The sequence below is a fragment of the Heptranchias perlo genome, chromosome 9 (assembly GCF_035084215.1).
Source record: "Heptranchias perlo isolate sHepPer1 chromosome 9, sHepPer1.hap1, whole genome shotgun sequence".
Classification (NCBI taxonomy): domain Eukaryota; kingdom Metazoa; phylum Chordata; class Chondrichthyes; order Hexanchiformes; family Hexanchidae; genus Heptranchias; species Heptranchias perlo.
Window position 1 is genome coordinate 23943005 of NC_090333.1, and position 13324 is coordinate 23956328.

Below are 13324 nucleotides of genomic sequence, written 5' to 3' on the forward strand. Positions count from 1 at the left end.
TGCACTGTATCCAGGTGGGCGATATGTTGGTGGTGCTGGTGATCTCCTCTGCCACCTCGAGCCAGGCCTTCTTGGTGGCAGAGGCAGGCCACTTCCTCCCGCCCACTGGGGGGAAGATCTCTGTCCTCCCCCTCCTCCTCACCCCATCCAATAAGACCTGGAGTGAGGCATCATTAAACCTGGGAGCAGCCTTCCCCCTGGGCTGCTCCATGCTGTAATTTTTCCTATTTTCTGCAGCATCAGTCAGTGCAGCACTGCCCCTTTAAATAGGGCTCCTCCAGCTGACAGCCTATGATGCGGGTGCGCACTCCGTCCGCTGCGCAGCTTTCCAGCACGAAACCCAGAAGTAAAGGTAAGTGGCTGCAATTAGCCTGCGCTTGCGTGCGGAGAACCCCGATTTCACTGGGCACGTTACCCACGTGCCCAGTCGACCACCCGCTGCCAACCCACCGCCCTTCCAATATCGGGCCCTATAAGTGAGTATAAAAAAGAAAGACTTGCATTTATCATGGAATCATAGAATCTTACAGCACAGAAGGAAGCCATTCGGTCCGTCATGCCTGTGCCGGCTCTTTGAATGAGCTATCCATTTTACCAGGGAAAGCCATGAAATAAATAGTATAAGTGAGCATAAAAAAAGAAAGACTTGCGTTTATATATCACCTTTCTCGACCTGAAAAGAGAAAAGTTAATGGGCATGATTTTAGCCTGGAAAAACAGGTGGGTTGGGGGCGGTGGGCAATAAAATTGCAACAATTTCAAACCCACCCCCAACCCATCTCCAACCCACCCATTCCAGTTTTCATGGGGGTGGGATGAGGGGCGGGCAACCAACCTGTTCTCAGGAGTGGGTTGGTCACTAAAACCTTTCAAGGAGGCTGTGGGTTTCCATTTTTACAGGTCTTGTGGTTTTAGCCTCTGGGGTCCTGGATTTTTTTTTATTCGTTCATGGGATGTGGGCGTCGCTGGCGAGGCCGGCATTTATTGCCCATCCCTAATTACCCTTGAGAAGGTGGTGGTGAGCCTTGAGAGGAGGCGTGAAAGTCTGAAACTGCGGGTAAGTGCCTTTATTGCACTGCTTGTGGACCCGAAGGAGCAGGAATGCTTCCCCCAGGCCCAAGAAAACAACTGCAGTGATCCCCCCAACAATCGCTGATGCCCCCCCCACCCCAACAATCGCCGATGCCCCCGATGATCACGACCCCCGCGATGATCTCCGATCCAAACCCCCCCTTGGTGACTGACACCCGATCCCCCTCACGATGACTGACCCCTGATGACTGATTCCCCCGATGAATGACTCCCTCCCCGATGACTGACCACCCGATGACTAACTCTCCCCCCCGTAACCCCCATGCCCGCCAATGCCCCCATGCTCGCCGATGCCCCATGTCCCCCAATGCCCCTATGTCCACCGATGCCCCATCCCCCTATACCCACCAATGTCCTCCCAATGCATCCAATCTAAGGCTTACTGAACACTTACCTCTTCTGCCCTCCGACTGAGACCAGCCTGTCAATCAGGCCGGCCTGTCGGGCAGGAAACCATCAAAAAAAATATAAAAGACGTCCTTATGTCAAAATCACGAGGACGACTGGGAAACCAGCACTTCTGGGTTTCCCATCCGCAATTCGACCTTTCCCGCCTCCAGGCTAAGATTACCCCCAATGTGCTTCTCAAGAAATAGTGACTAGAACGTGAGATGCCAGGAAAGTGGGTTGGGAATTAAACAAAAAGGAGTCTGCTTGATGAGTGCAATAACCTTTTTCTGTTCCTCAAATTTCCTCTTTTGTATGTTCCTGTATTATAACAGCTACCTCTTCTGAATCAGAAACCTTCAAAGCTTTGCCATTGAGTTGGTATGTTTCTCTTTTCAGTGCTTCCAAAAACTAGTGGGCGGCTCTCTTGACACTAGACAATGTGAACATACTGCATGACCGCACTGCCCCACAGTGATGTTTGAACAGCAATATTTAACAAGCTCCTTTGCCAAAGAAATGGTGACAATATTTAAATGCTGACAAATTGGAGTACATACTTGGACAGAAAGAGAAAATATTGAGGAAGACAGCACTGCCTGGTCATGGAACCAATTTACGGAACTGTCACTGCATTTTTGGAACGATAATACATTTTTGTTGTCTGGCAGAATTTCGCTAGTAGAAACCAGTTAGAAGATATAATGAACAGAGAAGAGAAAAAGGTATAAGGGTGATTTCACAATCTGGTGCTCCCGATAGGGAGTGGCATTCACAGAGAGTGCATCTCAGGAAATCACACAGCCCATGATTTTCCATCCATTAATTCAGTCCATTGTGAGCACGGAATCTTAGTATTACTGTTATATATACAATTGAATATCTAAGTATTCCAATGGATGATCTCAAATTTAATTAAGAAAAAACCACACAGAATGCAGCATGGACCAACCTTACTGGGAAAATAACGGCGTGTGTCAATGTGCAAATCGGCCAGCAAGTTCAGGGGATGAAGAGATACGCCGTGAGCTACGGATCTCCAGAACCTGCAGGTCGATTTACGCCACTCCACCGTCTGCCTCGCACAAACGGCATCTCACCCTCAGCCTCTCCATTATTTTTAAGAACTTGCTGGATTTGCACATTATTGCCCATTAAACTCACGCAGAAAGTTAGGGCTCATAATTAATAGCGTAAGTACCTTTTTAACCATGTGAGAGTTATTAATGCAATGCCAATCAACCTCTCTGGCCGAGAAAGGGAACAATTTAAACTGTTCAATCACGTTCCTGCATGTAGTTGTTACAGATTTTTAAAATGTCAAATTTTAAATTAAATTTTTTTTTCTTACTTTTCCTTTCTGTCTTTTTTCTCTCTCTATCAATCCAATCTTTCTTTCCCTCGCTTTAATTCTCTTTCAGTACCCGATTTGACTCCAATTCACCCTCCTTCTCAGTCATTCCTCTGTTTCTTTCTCAAACCTTAAATCTCATTGGTTAAGGAGATACACTGTTGTGTCCCATCGTTCACTAAGGTGCCAGATGCCCCGTTGCCGTCACCATGCCTGTTATCAGCTCTCCCTTCCAACAAATTACAGGGCAAAAAATCTTTGAGCTGAAGGGCTCAGGGAACAGTTTAACTAACGGTGAACGTCACGAGATGCCCCGCTCCAACAAGATTGGGCCTTATGATATGGGATTCACGCATTAGATAAACGGTACTAAACAGTTGTGCCTGACATGCTTTCTGTTTGCACCATAGGCAGAAATCCAATGAATGCCATGGGTGTAAACATAAAACGGGTTTAAACATTTTTTAAAACATTTTAAGAAAAAATGTACAACAGCCAGTAAATTAATATGGTGCAGTGCATAGTGGTATCACTGAGGTTGTCATGGCAATGGTTGTTCTGAAGCATGCAATTTTCTGTAGTGTGCAGTTGCTTTAGGAATACCTATTAAAGTTGAGATTGGCAGTGAAATTCAGCTTGCCCACATAGTACTGTGAAGATTTTATTTCATGAGTATTGTCTTATGGGCTGGGCAATGCAACTATTTGTATAACAATAATTTTATACAGAACATGGTTGCGACTTTCTTACAGTTACATCACATAGCATGATATGAAATCTGTAATGGTTTATTTGATTTAGTTGTGCATGACTGTTATTTGTTGCTTATAAAAAAAGGATAAGAAAAAGAGCTCAGCTATTATAGCTAATGATAATTCAAACTGACAATAATATTGTAACCATTTGCTTTCCCATGACTTTTCGGTATTTTTATCTGGTCCCTACATTTAAAGAAATGTTAAATGAAGAGCAAAACAAAAATAATAATGAATGGAATGATAACACTACTTGCAATCTGACTGCAGATCTTAGTCAACTCATGTAGAAATAATAACTGAGCCTGAGGAGATAAACAGAATTATAAGCTTTCAAGAAAATATTCTTATAGCTTAATTGCATTTCAATTCTTCCTATTTATATTTTTGTTTTCAATTCAGCATCACAGAGAACAGCAGCACTCACAAGCATTAGCACTGAAAAGAACTGAAGCACATCAGCAAGTCACATCGTTGACAGGACTATTTGCTAAATATATTTGAGGCATATTACATATTGGTTTGAAGAGACCCTCTGGTCACTGCTGAGAGTGGTGTTGACAATCTATAGTGGCTAACTTCATGAATGGAATGAACCTCTCTGGGAATGTTTACTGATGGAACAGCCCCTAAAGTCAGCATTGAGAATGCTGCTGACAGCATGTATTGGGTAACTACTTGATTGGAATTAGCCCTGTAATCAGATGTGGCGTTGACAGGCTGTGGTGGGTGATTCATTGATTGGAATAGGCCTCGCGGTCAGTTTTGTGGTGGTGTTGAAAGCCTGTAATAATACATTGTGCTAGTGAGCGAGTGAGCCTTACTGAATGGCTTGGATTGTGAAGGTCAATCATGGTGGAATTCTGATGGAGATGGGGCAGATGGAAATCAGGCTTTGAGAATAAGGCAATTCTCTACCCTTTCCCATTGGACAGATCACTCAAGCTGAGCCTATTTAAGGTCCTTCTGCTTCCTGCTAAGACATAGGCTTTCCTTCTCTAAAGTAAAGTCCTCCTGTGTCCACTCCCACCTGTGAGAATGCTTCCCAGCAAACCAGCTCAGTCGTCACAAGTGAAACAGACTTATCCAATTGAAAAGACTTTGTCAAAGCCAATGAGAAAGTGAACAGAAAGGCAGGGTAATACATGTTTACAAAATCAACCTATCACATCCATCAAAAAGTTGAAATCTGCAGCAAAAACAGAAAATGTTAGTGACACTCAGCATCCATGGAGAGAAGTGACAAGTTAATGTTTCAGGTGTACCCTTTACACCAGAACTAGATGAAATGTGCAATTCTGCGATGTGCAAGGCTGAAAATTGTATAAAATACTACAACAAATAGCACCTATACAGGAGCATGTTTGTTTTCAATTCTTTTCACCCTATCAGAAAGTATAATAGAGTTAAAGACTGAAAAGGAGAAAGCCACTTTACACCTTTCTCGCCAGGCTCCAACAACTTCAGATACCATTTCTCAAAGACTAGTATTAAACCACCTCTCACCCCCAGTTTTGAAAGCATTAAACAAACCATAGAGCACTGGACAAGGAGAATGCCCCTTCTCCACAAACACAATACAGCAACTAAAACATGTTTGCTTCATTAAATGCAGAATCATTCTCGATTTCCTGTTCTTTATAACAATAAACCTGTAAGTGAAATGTTTTGAACAGTAGCCTGGAAGCTGCTATTAAGATCTTTTTTTAATGATGCTTTCCTGCAGCAGTCACAGGCATTTTAAATTAACTTTATTACTCGGGACTCCAAGATACCATGGGAATTCCTGCATACACAGGAAAACAGCACTAAAAGTTTGCCGTGCGCAGGACAACGTCCCTCCACTGCCAATCCAGGTCTACCTTTCTTGGCTAAACCCTGAGAGGGTATGCACATCAAGAAGGGTGGCATTTGTTTCAGTAGAAATTAGCTATGAATAATATCTAATTATGAAACAGCCAGAATTTATTATTTTGCAAAATAGCACCACAATTGCAATGCTTCATACTTTCGTAAGCTGTGTTTACTTTTGACACAGGATTCCTGCTTGGTTAGGCCACAGCTTGAGTACTGCGTACCACATTACAGGAAAGATGTGATTGCACTAGAAAGGGTATAGAGGAGATTTACGAGGATGTTGCCAGGACAGGAGAATTTTGGGAAAGATTGGATGGCAGGGGTTGTTTTCTTCGGAACAAAGGTGGCTGAGGGGAGATTTAATTGAGGTATATAAAATTATGACGGGACTAGATAGAGTGGATAGGGAGGACCTATTTTCCTTAGCAAAAGGGTCAGTGACCAGGGGGCATAGATTTAAAGTAATTGGATTAGAGGGGAGCTGCGGAGAATTTTTTTCGCCCAGAGGGTGGTGGGGATCTGGAACTCACTGCCTGAAAGGGTGGTAGAGGCAGAAACCCTCAACTCATTTAGAAAGTACTTGGATGTGCACTTGAAGTGCCGTAACCTACAGGGCTACGGACCAAGTGCTGGAAAGTGGATTAAGCTGGATAGCTCTTTTTCAGCCGGCATGGACACAATGGGCCGAATGGCCTCCTTCTGTGCCGTAACTTTCTATGATTCTATGAGTCTATGAACATCACTAAATCAGATTATCTGGTCATTTATCTCAGTTATAAAATTACACAAATTGGCTGCTACATTACAACAATGACGATACTTCAAAAAGTAATTCATTGGCTATAAAGTCCCTTGGGGCATCCAGAGGTTGTGAAAGGCACTTAAAAATGCATTTTCTTTCTTTCTGTACACTCACACAGCTAGAAAAGATTACGACATTTATTGTATGGGAAGGGGAATGGTGGGAAACCATATTTTGTACTAATTGAAAACAAATACATACAAATTTATTGGAACAAGAAAAAGCCATTGGGGCCCCTCAGCCCTTGTTAAATGTCAGTTCCACCTGCTTGCCATCTCACCATATCCCTCAATTGCTTGGCTTCTTGAAGCAGTTTGCGACATCCTGGTTGTGAAAGGCACTTTCTAAAATGCAAATGTTTTCTTCTTTCTTTTTAAATTTTTTTTTTTTTTATTCGTTCACGGGATGTGGGCGTCGCTGGCAAGGCCGGCATTTATTGCCCATCCCTAATTGCCCTCGAGAAGGTGGTGGTGAGCCGCCTTCTTGAACTGCTGCAGTCCGTGTGGTGACGGTTCTCCCACAGTGCTGTTAGGAAGGGAGTTCCAGGATTTTGACCCAGCGACAATGAAGGAACGGCGATATATTTCCAAGTCGGGATGGGGTGTGACTTGGAGGGGAACGTGCAGGTGGTGTTGTTCCCACGCGCCTGCTGCCCTTGTCCTTCTAGGTGGTAGAGGTCGCGGGTTTGGGAGGTGCTGTCGAAGAAGCCTTGGCGAGTTGCTGCAGTGCATCCTGTGGATGGTGCACATTGCAGCCACAGTGCGCCGGTGGTGAAGGGAGTGAATGTTTAGGGTGGTGGATGGGGTGCCAATCAAGCGGGCTGCTTTATCTTGGATGGTGTTGAGCTTCTTGAGTGTTGTTGGAGCTGCACTCATCCAGGCAAGTGGAGAGTATTCCATCACACTCCTGACTTGTGCCTTGTAAATGGTGGAAAGGCTTTGGGGAGTCAGGAGGTGAGTCACTCGCCGCAGAATACCCAGCCTCTGACCTGCTCTCGTAGCCACAGTATTTATATGGCTGGTCCAGTTAAGTTTCTGGTCAATGGTGACCCCCAGGATGTTGATGGTGGGGGATTCGGCGATGGTAATGCCGTTGAATGTCAAGGGGAGGTGGTTAGACTCTCTCTTGTTGGAGATGATGTGGAGATGCCGGTGATGGACTGGGGTTGACAATTGTAAACAATTTTACAACACCAAGTTATAGTCCAGCAATTTTATTTTAAATTCACAAGCTTTCGGAGGCTACCTCCTTCCTCAGGTGAACGATGTGGACATCGTTCACCTGAGGAAGGAGGTAGCCTCCGAAAGCTTGTGAATTTAAAATAAAATTGCTGGACTATAACTTGGTGTTGTAAAATTGTTTACAATTGTTGGAGATGGTCATTGCCTGGCACTTATCTGGCGCGGATGTTACTTGCCACTTATCAGCCCAAGCCTGGATGTTGTCCAGGTCTTGCTGCATGCAGGCTCGGACTGCTTCATTATCTGAGGGGTTGCGAATGGAACTGAACACTGTGCAGTCATCAGCGAACATCCTCATTTCTGACCTTATGATGGAGGGAAGGTCATTGATGAAGCAGCTGAAGATGGTTGGGCCTAGGACACTGCCCTGAGGAACTCCTGCAGCAATGCCCTGGGGCTGAGATGATTGGCCTCCAACAACCACTACCATCTTCCTTTGTGCTAGGTTTGACTCCAGCCACTGGAGAGTTTTCCCCCTGATTCCCATTGACTTCAATTTTACTAGGGCTCCTTGCTGCCACACTCGGTCAAATGCTGCCTTGATGTCAAGGGCAGTCACTCTTACCTCACCTCTGGAATTCAGCTCTTTTGTCCATGTTTGGACCAAGGCTGTAATGAGGTCTGGAGCCGAGTGGTCCTGACGGAACCCAAACTGAGCATCGGTGAGCAGGTTATTGGTGAGTAAGTGCCGCTTGATAGCACTGTCGACGACACCTTCCATCACTTTGCTGATGATTGAGAGTAGACTGATGGGGCGGTAATTGGCCGGATTGGATTTGTCCTGCTTTTTGTGGACAGGACATACCTGGGCAATTTTCCACATTGTCGGGTGGATGCCAGTGTTGTAGCTGTACTGGAACAGCTTGGCTAGAGGCGCAGCTAGTTCTGGAGCACAAGTCTTCAGCACTACAGCTGGGATGTTGTCAGGGCCCATAGCCTTTGCTGTATCCAGTGCACTCAGCCGTTTCTTGATATCACGTGGAGTGAATCGAATTGGCCGAAGACTGGATTCTGTGATGGTGGGGATATCGGGAGGAGGCCGAGATGGATCATCCACTCGGCACTTCTGGCTGAAGATGCTTCAGCCTTGTATTTAGCACTCACGTGCTGGACTCCGCCATCATTGAGAATGGGGATGTTTGCAGAGCCTCCTCCTCCTCCCGTTAGTTGTTTAATTGTCCACCACCATTCACGACTGGATGTGGCAGGACTGCAGAGCTTTGATCTGATCCGTTGGTTGTGGAATCGCTTAGCTCTGTCTATGGCATGTTGCTTCCGCTGTTTAGCATGCGTGTAGTCCTGAGTTGTAGCTTCACCAGGTTGGCAACTCATTTTTAGGTACGCCTGGTGCTGCTCCTGGCATGCTCTTCTGCACTCCTCATTGAACCAGGGTTGATCCCCTGGCTTGTTGGTAATGGTAGAGTGAGGAATATGCCGGGCCATGAGGTTACAGATTGTGCTGGAATACAATTCTGCTGCTGCTGATGGCCCACAGCGCCTCATGGATGCCCAGTTTTGAGCTGCTAGATCTGTTCTGAATCTATCCCATTTAGCACGGTGGTAGTGCCACACAACACGTTGGATGGTGTCCTCAGTGCGAAGACGGGATTTCATCTCCACGAGGACTGTGCGGTGGTCACTCCTACCAATACTGTCATGGACAGATGCATTTGCGACAGGTAGATTGGTGAGGACGAGGTCAAGTAAGTTTTTCCCTCGTGTTGGTTCGCTCACCACCTGCCGCAGGCCCAGTCTAGCAGCTATGTCCTTCAGGACTCGGCCAGCTCGGTCAGTAGTGGTGCTACCGAGCCACTCTTGGTGATGGACATTGAAGTCCCCCACCCAGAGTACATTTTGTGCCCTTGCTACCCTCAGTGCTTCCTCCAAGTGGTGTTCAACATGGAGGAGGACTGATTCATCAGCTGAGGGAGGACGGTAGGTGGTAATCAGCAGGAGGTTTCCTTGCCCATGTTTGACCTGATGCCATGAGATTTCATGGGGTCCAGAGTCAATGTTGAGGACTCCCAGGGCCACTCCCTCCTGACTGTATATCACTGTACCGCCACCTCTGGTGGGTCTGTCCTGCCGGTGGGACAGGACATACCCAGGGATGGTGATGGAAGAGTCTGGGACGTTGGCTGAAAGATATGATTCTGTGAGTATGGCTATGTCAGGCTGTTGCTTGACTAGTCTGTGGGACAGCTCTCCCAATTTTGGCACAAGTCCCCAGATGTTAGTAAGGAGGACCTTGCAGGGTCGACTGGGCTTGGTGTTTTGCCGTTGTCGTGTCCGGTGCCTAGTGGTCCGATGCCGGGTGGTCCGTCCGGTTTTATTCTTATTATGACTTTTCGTAGCGAGATTTTACAACTGAGTGGCTTGCTAGGCCATTTCAGAGGGCAATTAAGAATCAACCACATTGCTGTGGGTCTGGAGTTACATATAGGCCAGACCGGGTAAGGGCGGCAGGCTTCCTTCCCTGAAGGACATTAGTGAACCAGATGGGTTTTTACGACAATCCGGTAGTTTCATGGCCATCATTACTGATACTAGTATTTTAATTCCAGATTTTTATTTAATTAATTGAATTTAATTAATTAATTGAATTTAAATTCGCCAGCTGCCGTGGCGGGATTTGAACTCATGACTCTGGATTTTAGTCCAGGCCTCTGGATTACTAGCCCAGTAACATAACCACTATGCTACCGTACCCTCCTCAAATAATTCATATGAGCAAAGATTTCTCCCATTTTCCTGGCCAACATTCCTCCCTGAAACACCACCAAAAATATCTTTCACTATAGCTTAAATTCCTGACACTCAACATTATCTACATTACTACCCTCAGTACCTTCACAAGGTCATTATTATCCTACGTATGATTAGATCACCAAAACTGTATGCAGCACTCAAGATGCAATCTGGCCAATGCCTTATCAATGATACGACTTCTGATTTTTGTTTGATAACGCTCCTGTGAAGTTGGGATGTTTTCCTACGTTAAAGGCACTATATAAATGCAAGTTGTTGTTGTTTGTACTCTATCTCTCTACTAATGCAGCCAGTTATTTTCCTTGCCTTTTTTTCTGTGGCTTTTCACTAAGCCAATGGTTTCATCGATCTATCTGCAATACCCATAGCATATAGATCAGCACACTATACAACAGTTTAATTTAACACATGCAGCCAATTTTGGATCTTCTTGCAACTATGTCAATCATTTTGAACTTATTCTCATTTAAGTGCGTTAGCGACTCACTAGCCCGTTTACAACAACTTGCAATTATATAGCACCTTTAACATAGAAAACATCCCAAGGCGCTTCACAGAGGTGTAATCAAAAAAGTTGTCTGACAGATTGAAATCCTTTAAATGTAATTGTATTTGCTGTGCTTGCTATTTTGGTATCATTTGCAAACTTGGAGATCTTGCTTACAATATCCTTGTCTAAGTCAGTGACATATAAAAATAAGTCTAACCCCTGCATTATACTTTACAGTCTGAAAAGTTCTCATTGATGGCAACTTCTGCTTCCTTTGTTTAAGCTAGCTGTCTACCAGTGCCACACCTTATCTCCTATTCTGTGACTGCTTACCTTACTATTAATTGCCGGTGTGGAACCTTGCCAAGAGCATTTTGATAATCCAAGTATGTAATATTAGTTATATTTCCCTTGTCTATCATGTCAGTCACCTTAAAAAAAAAACACTCCAGTAGATTAGTTTAATGTCACCCCTTGCCTGAATCCATGTAAATTATCTTTTAGTAAGTTATACTTTTCCAAATATTCACCCATTTGAACTCTCGAAATCATTTCAAAGATTTTCTTTACAACCGATGTTAAATGTACTGATCTATTGTTGCTAGATATATCTCTGTGCAGTTTTTAAATAATAGAATTATGTTAGCATCATTCATACAGAATGGGTGAGAAAAGACAATTGAGTCAATGAAGTCTGTCCCACACAGTCAACGGTGCCACCATATCCACCCACTCCCAGCAACAGTTGCTCCTGGGAGAGGCAAAACAATTTTTTTTTATGAATCAACCACATTGCTGTGGGTCTGGAGGCCAGACTGGTTAAGAATAGCAGGTTTCCTTCCCTAAAGGACATTAGTAAACCAGATGGATTTTTATGACAATCTAGTAGTTTCATGGCCACCATAACTTATATTAGTTTTTTTTATTCCAGATTTTATTTTAATTAATAGAATTTAAATTCCCCAGCTGCTATAGCAAGATTTGAATTCATGACTCCAGATTACTTGTCCAGTAACATAACCACCATGCAACCGCACCCGTACAGACTAGCAGCTTACCTCCTATAACTGGAAATTTCGTCTTCTCTCAGGAACTTTTCAAGTTCCCTGTTAAAGGGCTGTAGCAACCCCACACAAACCACACGTCTCAGCGGTTTGTTCTATATGACAGTGACTCATTGCAAAAATAAATATTTCCTGGCATCTCACTTATCACTTTGGTTATGGATTTTATAGGCATGACTTCTAGTCCCAAATTCCTATCCATTTCGAATAGCCTATCTAACTGGACTGTATCCAAACACTTTATCATTTTAAAAACGTCAATTATATCCCCTCTCAGAATATGTTTCTCCAAAGTAACTAACCCCAATTCTTGGGGCCTATTCTCACAGCTCTAAGATTTGGTATCATTCTGGCCATCCTCCTCTGCACCCTGTCCAGGGCCTCAATATCCCTCACCGTGTGTGGGGACCAAAACTGGACACATTATTCCAAAGGTAGAATTTTAACTCTCGAGCAGGAAGCCAGCTGGGCAAACGGGCAACCCACCTGTAAGCTGCAGCTGGAGGACCGGCCGATTTTCACAGCCTGGCATTATTTACATCCCACCAGCCTGCTTTACACCCAAAACAGGCGTAAAGGGGCAGCTGGCCGTCTGTCAGCAGTTGAAGCCTCTGGGCCACCCACCAGCACTTAGGTAAATGGCAGAGTCTCGTGGGTGGGAAAGGGAGGAATCCAGGGCAGCTAAGGCCCAGACTTTGCTTGTGGGGATCAGAGGTGCAGTCCTGCTCCCCCTGGCCCCAGAAATGAAGGTTTCAGGACCTCTTCTTCCTGCAGATCATGTTTCAGTGATCTTCCCCTTCAATGAGAGGGTGACGGGGCTCATGGGAAGGCACTCATCTCTTGCTGCGGTACATGCCAAGGTCGGCAGCATCATGCCGGCGCCGGGTGAGCACCATCACCGTCGCCCTGGCAATGCTGCGAAGCACCCCCTTCTCTGCCTTCTTCATCCCAATGTTAGCGATGCTCACCCATTTTTAGCTTCTACCCTCTTTTCCTGCAGATCCATCACAGCAACAGTCAGCACAGGAGGAGGAAGATGATGATGATGGTGGTGAAGAGGATGATGAGGACCAAGCCACACAGGACTCATGATACTGCCATCTATCAAGCCAGCAGCAAAAGCCAGGCCTTCTGCTGGCCCCCTCATAGAAGTACTCTGGTGGTTTGTAGGAGATGACAACAAGCTGCCATGAGACCTCAGTCCCACAAGCCTTTTGTAGAGCATGAACAGCAACCACCTCCTGCGCTCCTGGGTGTCAGGTAGCACCTGGAAGAAGCACGAGGATAGGTGCCCATAGGGAATGCCACACCTGCTCCTGAGAAGCCCTGACTGTGAGTAGGGGGGTGGGGGCGATCTGAAAATCTGCTGGTGACCTGACCCTATGAGAAGCAGTCAGAAGCAAGTGCAAATACCTGTAAGCAGAATAGTAAAAAAAACTGCTTTTAGACTCATTTCCTACCTGCAGAAATCTGAAACGAGCGATCACCAGCCTTTCCTGTTTCAGGAGCTCCTCAC